This window comes from Vanacampus margaritifer, chromosome 11, assembly GCF_051991255.1.
Source record: "Vanacampus margaritifer isolate UIUO_Vmar chromosome 11, RoL_Vmar_1.0, whole genome shotgun sequence".
Taxonomy (NCBI): domain Eukaryota; kingdom Metazoa; phylum Chordata; class Actinopteri; order Syngnathiformes; family Syngnathidae; genus Vanacampus; species Vanacampus margaritifer.
In genome coordinates, this window is record NC_135442.1 from 1,753,830 (window position 1) to 1,764,309 (window position 10,480).

The following is a 10,480-nucleotide window of genomic DNA, read 5'->3' on the forward strand; positions in this document are numbered from 1 at the left end:
AATATGAATCTGCCAAGTCAGCATAAATGGCCAACTTGGGCGGCTGAGCGGCTCCATTTTATTTCTTCTCGAAGCTAAACTGAGTCGAACTGTCCTGTAACCTTAATGATGTGTGGATTGTGTGGCAACCACTATTTTGTGCAGTCCGAGGCCATTTATAAATGCAGACAGCAATGAAAACGGCAAAAAAATTTTGATCAACAATCATTTTCTTGCAATGCCCGCCTGTAGCAATTGTGTACAATTCCAGTGTCATAGGAGATCACATCTGCCGAAAATAAGGCAACCACTGACCAGAAGCTACTCAACTTTAAAGGTAAATACAAACCGTATTGTCTTGGAAAGGAAAATGACTGGAGTCAACTTAGTGATGTAACTTGCCCCATGCGCCGCACCATGAATACACATATCACACACTCGTAAATAAGTTCACGTATTAATTCAAAAGTTTGCCTTTATAGATAGAAAAAGACAACAAAGTGGTCGGAACAATATGTGCAATATGAATTCACGTGTATCATATGGTGTTCCACAGGGTTCAATTATGAGGCCTCTGCTATTTTCATTGCATCTGCTGTAGGGATAAACCGATAATCGGGCCGATGTTGGGCATTTTGACAAATATCCTTATGGGCCTTTTTTAAAAATCTGACTGCCGATAAAATATAAAGCTAAGCCATTTTAATCTCAGGAAACTAATCTAAAATTTCGGTTAACTTTATAAGAGATGTTGCTGACCCTGGGAACCTTCTGAACGTTTTAGTTTTGTTCAACATTAAAACAAAGAAATGTGAACGTTTAAGATTTTTGTTTTTGTTTAGTTTTTTAATTTAGGGGGGGGGGGGGGGGGGGCACTACTTTAGTTCTTTCAATTTAACCTTTTAAGACACACTAATAACATTGGGAGCTCCCTGAATTTCTGGGGGGTAGAAATTTTAAATAAAGTATATTGTCTAAGATTTTAAAATGAATAAATACATAAATAAATAAACTTCTACATTTTGAAAAGTCTGAAGAAATGTTCAATAAGCATGAATGCTTTAAGACATTGCAACAAAGTCAAAATTGGCGTTTGTATTTTTTCAAATTTGAATGCCAATATTTCTTCAGTAAAGTACAGTATGTTTGATTTTAGCGTTGAACGTGGGAGGCAGAGCCAGAGTAACCTGGTAAAAATCCACGCAACACGCCGCAAGAAGGTGGGAAATTAGATTTGAACCTGGAACATCAGGAATGTGATGCAGACATGGTAACCATGCAACCACTGAGCTGCTGAATATTCCATAAACAGCTCCAAATAGCACAAAAAAATGGTCCCAATAGTACAAAGGTACCGTCTCTAAAACAAAAGGTAGAAACTGAAACCAGATGACTTGCCTGATCTGATGACTACTTTGGTTTACATGGAAACTCCTGGTGTCCCCATCACTGGTATTTTCTGTCTTAGCGCTACAAGGAATTCCCCCAACCTTCAGAGGGGATTCCGAGCCGTCACCACGAGTCGAAAATGCTCAACAGGTATTTTCCTGCTTTGGGAAAAAAGACAAAATTGTCCCAAAAAAGAAATCAACTTGTTCGATTACAAAATGTGCTGAATGGAATGCTGATATGGAGACAAGGCACTTGATTGGTTATGTAACAAGTTCCACCTCAGAGCCTCGTCGGCATTCCTTCTTGTGGGAGAATCCGCTTAAGAAAAGCATTCACGAGAAGCCTCCGTCTGCTAAAAACATTGGATCGCCTCCGCCGGTGTCGCCGCCTGTCCGCACAGTGGCCAGCGACAGTGTGAGCATCCTCCCCCGCTGCTTTCTTCCACCCTGCACGCAGCGCACATCCACAGCAGTGGGAGTGAGCCAGCCCGAGCCCTCCCGAGATCATGCAGCGCTCGCTCCACAGCATCGCTTGACGCTGATCATCATTTTCCCCTTCCTGGCCGTGCATCTGCGTCTTTTTCCTCGCTGGAGTCGCATTGTCACAGAGAGAGAAGCGGCAAGAACCCGCACAGCGGTCCGAGCATCTTTGCTTTGCCCAAACACTGATAAAATGGAACCTTGATAACTAGGTGGCTTGGACTATTTACGCTGTACGCACACTATGACACATATCAGTTTGAAATCTGACGTTGAAATTCCTACACTGTTCTCCTGATTTGGATGAATATACTGTACCTACAAATTAGAAGTGAAAGAAAGAGCCCCCACAGAAAAAGAGAATTGTCCATGTTCCAATATTTATATTGCACATGCAGCCATGTGCAATGTGAGCTAAATCGGTGGAGCATCAGTCCGGTAATTTTAATATACCAAATACCAAAACTTAGTCTCGCACACCACTGCGCAGATTGAGATCACACTTCGTGCCACACTTGCACTGGGCAAGAATATCGTGCCCTAACCCTTTAGCCACAACTGTTCCAAGTTCCAACTAGCAAAACATTTTTTGTTGATTTTATCAGCCATTTTTAAATTTAGTCTCAGTTTTAGTCCACACTTGTTAGTTTTTATCATTTTTTTTTATTCACCTTGTAGTTGACTAAATCGAGCATTTTAATCTTTATTTTAGTCCAAGAAAACATAATTTTATTCATCTGCTTTTAGTCAACAGAAACTGTCACCATTTTAATCTAGTTTACTTTTTTTTTGTCAGTCGATAATATTGAAGACATTTTCTCTCATCTTTTTGATTTAAAACAACTTCACACACAATTACAGTATATCAACAAGTTGCTATTATGACTCCATGCTACAAGCTAGTACGTTAGCTAGCATTAGTTAGCGGTCAGATTAACATTGTTTGAACGTTAGCCTATAGCTGTTGCATTATGCTACGTTGCACTCGCTAGCTGCAGATTTGAAAGGTGTGATAGTAACAGATTAGCAGAGACAGGATTTGACAAAATCATAATTTTCATCTCGTCTTTACTAGTCCACGAAAATGCATACTGATTTAGTCCCAGTTATTCTTTATTAATGGTGGTTTTAGTCTAGTCTAGTGTAGTTTTCATCTGGTGAAAAATGTGTGTTGACCAAATTATTTTCATTTAGTTTTCATTAACAAAATTAGGACTACTTGCCAGTATCATCTGCTCCTTGAGCGTATTTTCCAAATGTCAAGATGAGATTCAATACCTCACAAAGGCTTCATTTGCGCTTTAACATGACCATTTAACAGCAGGGTTAGTCAATCTAGTGCAGGGTGATTTCCACAGTGTAAAAGGAGCTCCACCTGTTGAGTCAGACTTAAGACCCAGGAGGAATACGCCATGTTGAGGCTGGCGTCCAACCGCGCTGGAGAGGCGCCATCATGGCCCAGAGCAACGCTGACATTTTCACCATGGCCAAGCACGCATCTCCCGCAAGCGCTATCAAAAGTTCAAAGTACAATGACGGTATGTGTCACGATATAAACAAGTGTCCAGGGATTTTTATGTAAAACAGCAATTATTTCTCAAGATAATGAGCTTCAGGTTGGGACATCAAAGTCCAGAATTTCTCCTCTTTCTACTCAACCCACTCCCGGGAAGCTCGTTTACCTGCTGGTTGAGTAAAGCCAAACGGTGGCGATGCCTTGACTTTCTGGACTTGGATTTCAAAACTCTGGTTATCATATTTATGAATAATAATAATAATAATAATAATTCATAGACTTTACATAACACTTTTTTTTTGGACACTCTAAGACGCTCTACACAGCAGAGAATATAAATGACAACAAAAGACAATGAGATTAAGGAAAAGCCCTTTTGAAAAACCCACCTGGGGTTTTGAGGAGGTTTTTGAAGTTTTCGAGTCTGTGTTCTTAATGGGTTGTGGGTTATTTCTGAATGAAATATGATGATAGCCACCACACATGTCCGCAGAGCTCACGATATGTCTACTTGCACCTCAATTAATTTCACCAAAATTGCATTACACTCCTTGTGCTAATACTTAGACTCAGTCTTTCAGCCACCAAATTGTCGGGTCCCTCGGTATGCCAAAATGCCCAGCATGGCAATAGCCATTTCCTTTTTTTTTTTGCTTGTTTGTTAAATTCCCAAACATGTTGAACAAGGCCTGCACCTGCATGAAAATTGATGCGCCAGTTTTAACCTGCACTGTCAATAAAATGTCTATCACGACAGCACATGAAAAAGTCTCAAGGACCCATGACCGTCATGGCAACAGGAAGGATGGACGACCGGCGCTAAATTGCACAACTCACTATTCAATTCTATGGCCTAAAAGGTTGATGATAAAGGAATATAAGAGTTTGTGTGAATGGGGGTGAAATACAGGAAGTGTGATGCAAGTGGGGGTTGCAGGAATGGAATGTTTCAGAACAAAGGATGCTAATTGCAAGGGGAGATGCAGAGCCGCGATAAGCTCAAAGTGTGTTGTAAATCCCATTTGTTTTACACCGGGGGGGAAAAGTACAAAACAGGAGAAGCCATCCAGTGACGCTGCGGATGAAGATCGGCCAATGAAAAGCAAGCTAAAGTTAAACTGCAGAAAACACGTAGCCAATAGAATAATGTCAGGATGCCTTTGTTTCTGTGTCATTTAAATACTATATAGAATTGTATTGATAGGGACCCGGGACCTCAGCTGTTTTGTATTAGATTTGAGTGTTAGGAATAAATCCACTCGTGTGTGAAAATGCCGGCTTCCTGATACCTTTCTATTGCAGAACGAGCACGCTATTGTTGGATGGGTGATAGTTTGGTATGGTCACAAATTGGAGTCACATTATTAACTTGAGTTTATATTAATATAGAAATAAATTCCAACAATGATCATTTCAAAGATTGGCCATGAAAAAGTTTGCAGGTTTAAATATTTCTTATCATTTGAATTTCCACGACCTTCTTGTGAGACCTCGGAGATTCTTAACATTTCAGCCTTGGAATCTGATATTTAGCCTGCCAGTCTCTGCATCCAACCTATATTTCCCATTGCAAGGCGGTCCAGGTATGACCTAGACTAATGACTCCTCTGATCACATACGACTTCAAATTCCACTCGTGTGTAAAAATAGCCGGCGCCAATGACATGACAATGCGATCTTATAAATATAGACAAAGCTTTGCCAATTTGAAGTTGGACTGGCGCGGATCGCCGTAAATATCTCACCAGGTGGGAAATCGATTGAAGAATTGAACTGAATATACTGAGAAGCAGAAGGGAGAAAGAGTTGTACTGGGCAGGGATAAAATTAGCGCTGATGTCTTCCTGTGTAACAGGAGAGACGCCGGCCTGCGAACATCCCAAAAATCTAAGGCCTGGCACATTCCACTATATAAATAACTGGAGAGTCGGTGGACGCGGGGGTAGCCAAGAGAGACATTTTGGAAGTGGGAGAGAGAGAGAGAGAAATGTTTGGGCAGTATGGTTGAGTGATGGGACAGCTGCAGACCACGCGCACGGCAAATCATTCGCCTCCTCAATCAAACTGAAGGTTAAAGTGGAGGAAATTTTGAGACCGATTGTCCCACTTTGATGTCAAGGGTGGTGGGGGCTTGTTGATGACTTCAACCAAGATGTTGTTTCGTCGCTCATTTTACGTCTTTTGCTGCCAAGCAAAAAGAAAATGGATGGCATTATGTTTGTATCCTTGACGGCTGAAACTGAGCTGTACGTTTGCAGCATACAATCGTCGTCTTTCCGACTTATCGCGCTATTAAATAGCTGCTTTGGTGTGAGTGAGTGTAAGTGCGAAGTGTTGTTTGTCTAAATGTGTCGTGTGACTGACTGGTGATCAGACCAGTGTGTCCCCCGCTTCTCTCACTAAAAAAAATGGACTCTAAAATTGTCAATTGGTGTGAATGTAAGTGTGAATGCTGGTAGCTTTTCAATATATGCAATATATTCAAGAAGCATGTCATGATAAGTATTGCTTTTGGGTTTTGATGATGTCACTGCCGAGCATACGCTGATCAGCAAAATATCTTGGGAAGTGTAGCACTAAATTGCGTTTTGTGACAGTGTCAGAGCTGCTGCTTTGACGAATGGCTTGGCTCGGACCAAAGTGCACAAGTGCGTATCAGCTCCAGCACTTTGCTGTTGTTCTGCAGCGCTCAGCATGACTTTGTAAAAGAGATTCACTTTTCAAATGAGACCTGTTTTTCCTGCTGAGAGAGTCAATGAGAAATGCATTGGCCAGACTTGTCACTGCGGAACACTTCAATCAGAGCGAGCGCTTACTGTATGCCGGGGAGTTTTAAACTTTTTGGGGTCTCACAGGTCAAAATTTTATGCAAGGACCCCTTCCATTAATAATTCGAATGCCAGGTAACGTGTACGTCCGAAAAGTCATAGGAATTATTGACTTGAACATTTCAAAGGAATTGGAATGAAATCCATCATGGCTAACTGATATGCACTTTTCCCACTAACAACCTAGCTGCTAAAAGAGAAGCGCCACTTTACAAAAGCGATTAGTTCTCACCACTCAAATCTGTCAGTGACAAATCCACAAGTCAGGTAGGCAGGAAAGTGTCCCTACCACATTATGCCAATGTCGTCAACATCAACATACCTTATTATTACCGGTAACTGGAAAAAAAGGTTTGGCGCAGACCGACTATTTTCACCGCTAAGATTGCAGACATTTAACGCTTCAACTCACTGTTACAACGACAGACATCGTAATGGCACAATGGTGAGTTCAACTTTTAATCAGTGTTTTTACGTGAAAGTGACTCGCCTGCCGTCTCTGGCGCAAAGAAGGTTGCAGGGCACCGCTGAATTCAAACAGCAGGACCTTTTAAAAGATGCATTTAGTTATACAATATTTTGATCAAATTACTTCTTGGATATTTCATGCTGGAAAAAAAACGATGCACACATCTCACATAAGACGATGGATAATTCTCCATTCTGCAGTGCTTTTGACAATGTTACGTAATCTAACTGGGCACGTTCGTAAACATGCTCTGAAGTCGGTACACAACACTGAGAGTGCGAACGTTCGGAGAGGCAAAGTGCACTCCACTCTCGTTTCGGAACGCACCAGCGTGTTGTAGTAAAACTTGTGTTTTGCTTACAACACAGCTCAGTAGCAGGCTAATCAACTAGCTAACCCACACAGCTAGCTAACGTCAACATTAGCCAGTCAATAACCACCACCTCACGAAAAGCCAAACGTAGCGCTAGTAAACCGCAAACTTCAGACAAAAAGAGTTGATAAGGTACCACTCTTGAGTAGCTGATTATCAACGGTACACGAAATGTGAATGGCAATGTTTATATCCCCCGTCAAACCAACGCATCTTGCTAGAACCTTTTCTGTCTCCTACTGCCTGACGGACTGGACTGGCAGAGTGTTTTCGCTAACAAATTACCTCCTTAAACTTAATTACGGACGGGTTTGCCGACTCCTGTCTTCAACCACTCTCTGGGTGCAGGGTAGCACTCTTGGCGCCACTGGGAAGGCAGCATGTGAGCAGCTGCATTCTGCGTTTTTCACTCATCACAGTAGTACCGGTCTTGATCAAAAATCCACAGTCCGCCCAGTCCAAGACTAAGACAAGAACAAGTTAAAAATGCCTTTGATTCCGAGATGAGACCAAGACCCTTAAAAAGTGGTTAAGAGACCAAGACCGATCTCAAGAACCACAACAGTGAATAAACGCGCATGCAGAGATGTTAAATTGATGATACGTGACAATATGTGAAGCCCAATCTTTGGTCCGTGAACCCCAGTTTGATACTGAGAGTCTCAAATGATCTGGAGAGTGAAAGATATTTTTGTTGTCTCGTTTTTTTATGTGGAGTGGACTCTAAGAAATCACGATGTACCACATTGTCCGTATGAATAATGGAAAAAAAAAATCCTTAGCACCTACAGAAAGTTAAGAAAACATTGCCCTGGACAACAACAAATTTGATGAAAAATTCTCAAGGACTATGCCTGAAATGGATTAAAAAGTCGTTCAATTTGGTTTGAAGCCGCCATTTTGGGCAAATTCCAGGACTTGTACTTGACAAATGACTTGGGAATTTGACCAAACCAGCCCTAAGCAAAAGCAGAGATCGTGAACAGATGGTTGACGCTGAATTGTAAAAGATTGAAATCCATGTCTTTCAATGTAAGCGGAACATGGCCACAGATGTCAAATCCAGGTTCAGAAAGTAGAAACTGTGCCACAGAACTCGTTCACCTGCCGGTTGAGCGGCTAAAGCCAAACGGTGACAGGGTTTCTGCTTCCTTGACTTGGATTTGGCACCTCTGCATGGTGACAAAGTTCAGTTAACATTTGGAGGATTCTCTGAAAATTTGAAAAGAGAATTGCCGAGCGACACGAAATTGACTCATAACAGGACACATGAGAAAGTCTCAAGAACCCATGACCAAAATTGACCAGGAAGTTGGCCATTTTGGTTTGACATTTTTTATTGAAACCCTGCCCCAGTTTGGCTTTAGCCACAGGTGTTTCTACTCAACTGGGAGGTAAACGAGCTCCTCCGCAGGTTAACGAGTCCTTGAGTAGAAGCACCTGTGACTAAAGCCAAACTGACAGGGTTTTTACTTTCTTAGATATGGAATTGACACCACTGTTTACTGAATATTTGAAGATGATGTTTCATGTAATACGGTCAAACGTACATTTACAATACGGATGACACCCACGTGGCGCGAATACTCAAAGTGCGTCTCACCTTCCCCCAGATCCAAGACTGCCAGGACAGCACTGCTGCGGGCCTCCCCCAGGTGGTTATTGGCAATGCAGGTGTAGAGACCCGCATCACTGGGTTTGCAATCCCTAATCCAGAGGCCTCCGTATTCCTGGTTTTCCATGTTGAGGAGCTCGTCGTTGTGGTACCAGTACAGGGAAGGTTGGGGGTCTCCACAAACGGTCACCTTAAGCCGGATGTCGCAGCCCGTCCCCACGGCGGCATTCCGCATTTTTCTCATGAAAACCGGCGGAGTCGGGGTGGGATGAGCCGGTCCTCTGGCCTCCGGGCTGCCTTTGGAGCGTTTGGGTGGGACGACGGGACTCGGGGGAGCTTCATTTGCCCCCTTCTTGAGGGACGTGTCGCCTTCTTTCATTGTTACTTCAATACAGTGATTGTACAGTATGGCCGTGACACACACTAAAGTGTAGAATTTGGAGACACCTTTAGTCCCATTTTTGGAAGGTCAGATCATGAAAGTCTCTCAAATGTCCTTGCTGTTGAAGTCAACCAAAAACAAAAAAAACGTTACCTGGTGATTGAGGAGAAGGAGCGAGGTGCCGCGAGGTGCCACTCGGTGACACAGTGGTATATTTAGTGCGAGACCCCTTGGATCATGTTGCATTAACAGCTCCTTCGACTTCTGCCTCTTCAAAGTGACGACTGTGCTTTTTTCTTCTTGTCCTGCTCTTGAGCTCTCGGTCACCATTCCCCGTCACTTTGAATCTTCTGACAGTTTTCCTTCGAAAGTCTGCAAGTCTCACTTGGTTTCTGGTGCTGAGTATCAAGCCGCTGTCCAGTGGGTTGGACGCTGGCCCCCTCCCCCCCGCCTTCCTTTTCCCATGAGCTAATCCACCCCGTGCATGATCTCCCCAACGGCACCGCCGCCACCTCTGCCAGTTTGTTGGTGGAAATGACCGTCATGGGCCCAGCAAGCCTTACAATGGCAGCTGCCACCAGCGAGGGTCCCACCCACGTTGTCATTTTTAGCCGGCCTGGGGTCAGTAGAACGTGTGAGGTGGTGCGACAACCCAAACTTGGCAGAGCAGAGGGGTGGTGGGTACAGGACAGCTATCACATTTAAGGACGTTATTAAGTTATGTTATTAAATATGTAATAATGTTCAGCAGAATTATAAAACAACACAAAAAAATAAGGGGACAAATAACGTACTAAAGTCTTTCCCCATTTAAATGAATGGAATTGCCATTGACTCACTAAGGCCATGCCATCAAAAAAGAAACAAAAATGTTATAATTTTTTTTAATAAGGAAAACTTGCACTTTATCATATTGTACTTTATTTTTTTTAAACAGAGTAATATTATAATTAAGTAAATATAATGTAAAGAATGAAACAATTTATGCATTATGATTTAATGCTGTAATCCAGTTGATTGTGCTGCTCCTTCTGGTGTGCCCGCCTCAGCCACTAGGAGGCAGTATCCTACAGTCAGGCAGAAACAAAGAAGAAGAGTACTACTTCGCCAAGGGCACCATTAGCATGTTTTTTAGCATTAAGCTAAACGGGCTTCATCAGGCCAGGGTGATAATAGTTTTCTATTTTCATTAACATTAGTTTTTATTTTTTGTTTTGTCTTTAGTTTTCTTTTAGTTTTTAAATTCAGTTAGTTTTAATTAATTTTAGAGCCAGTTTGTTCGTTTTTAGTAGTTTTTTGTTATTTCATGACTTTTTGCGAACTATAATACCATTGTCAAAAGCAAAGTTATGCGGTCGTTTTAATTAAGATGAAGCCTTGACATGCTTTCTGTCTTTCTCAAATGTTTTACAGCTCAAGGGGAAAGCAAAATGTTTGTCACAGCACA